The sequence below is a fragment of the Penaeus monodon genome, chromosome 31 (assembly GCF_015228065.2).
Source record: "Penaeus monodon isolate SGIC_2016 chromosome 31, NSTDA_Pmon_1, whole genome shotgun sequence".
Lineage (NCBI taxonomy): Eukaryota > Metazoa > Arthropoda > Malacostraca > Decapoda > Penaeidae > Penaeus > Penaeus monodon.
The window spans coordinates 4301281-4302962 of NC_051416.1; positions in this window are offsets into that span (position 1 = coordinate 4301281).

The following is a 1682-nucleotide window of genomic DNA, read 5'->3' on the forward strand; positions in this document are numbered from 1 at the left end:
GATACCTAAAAAGATATTAAAAATCCTATGCAGTATATCTGACTAAGGCCAAAGTTTCCCCGAGAACTGTTACTGTATTTTCAATCATAAAACTTTGTTTATTACATGCTTTGCAATGTCTTTCCTGGCTCATTGTGTGAATGTATGGAAACAAGTATTACTCTGCAAGCTCTAACATGCCATTAAACATTTCTAATCAAATTAATGCATTCACAGTAATCATAAATTTGTGTTTTAATGGTTTAGTTCTAAAGTCTGGATGAAGGCAGAAATAATCCAGACATTTGAGTGAAGACATATAGCCTTGAGTGTGTAATAATTACCTGTGTATATTTTACTGTTGATATAATTTAAAGTCAATAAGCAGTTTACAAGCACTTTTCTCTCCATGAACAATAATTAGTTATGAAGAAATTTGACTTTTGGAGTGTTAATATTTTATATTAGTATCTTGTTGTCTATTTTAATTAATGCATTTTTCTTTCACAATAAAATATTTACATCTCAGATTTTTCCTTTAACCATTACCAAGAATGAAAGAGAGATATGGGGAAAAAGAAAGAAAAAACATCTGAAAAATTTCCCGCCTTGAGCAATTACAAACTCAAAAAACAAAAAAAAACGTTGCAATAAATACCATACTGAAGATGAAGGAAAGCTTCATTACATGTAATACTCAAAAGGATGGGCTCTGTAGTCCGACGTGCTTTTTATTTACCTGATAATTTCAAGAATTACTCTTGATGAAGTGTATGACAAAAGGTATACTATTAAGATTTTTCAATTCACCTTAAGGCTCATCCAGATAATCCTGTTCACAAAATGCAATCATCTTTTGCTAGTGATGTAGAAATATGAATGAGCTGTATTAATTGTAGAAAGTCCTACTTTTCTATTGTCTTTTTATCTGTGAGAAATCGGTACCCATTAGACTCCATGGCTAAGATGTATGGTGAAACTATTATTGTTGCCTGAACACAATTTAAAATATTTTATGGACTTAGTATCAATAATAAATTTACAAGAAAAAAGTGATATAGGATGTATCAAATATACAGAGAGAAAAATTACATAACGTGAAGAGTAGCAGACAAAGGGTGTTGCATAGGTTGCAGAGATTTTTAAGATGACAGAGGCATTTCAAGCATTCAGGACAAATTGAAGATCTTTCATGTTGATCAATACTGTAAAAATGATGCCAGGAATAAGTAGACCCTGGCTTTCATGGTTCCAGTAAAGAAAAGCAGATTTCAATTTATAAGTAAAAAATTACAGGATATCCCAACGTCAGCTACCATTTTCTTATCAATTTCAGCACAATTATAATTACACTATTAATAAATTATTTACATACTTCTGTATACTTTGTATTAGTCAACTGGGAAGTGCAATTTGTCACTTGAAGGTAATGATATTCTATACCCCACAACACATCTGGCAATAGTCTCTGAATATAAAAGTTAAAACTCATTTGAAAACTAGAAAATTAAAAACAATATATTGTTGAAAATACAGATTTTTAATTTACAAAAAGGAAAAATGAGAAGATGAGTGGAATAGGAAAAAAAGAAAGAAAAAAAAGTTTAAAACACTTAGGTAAGGATGAACACTATTCTCTCCTCTTGGGATCCTAAAATGTCGTTCTTAGAAAAACATTGTTTATTAGGAGAGGTCGTACAGCA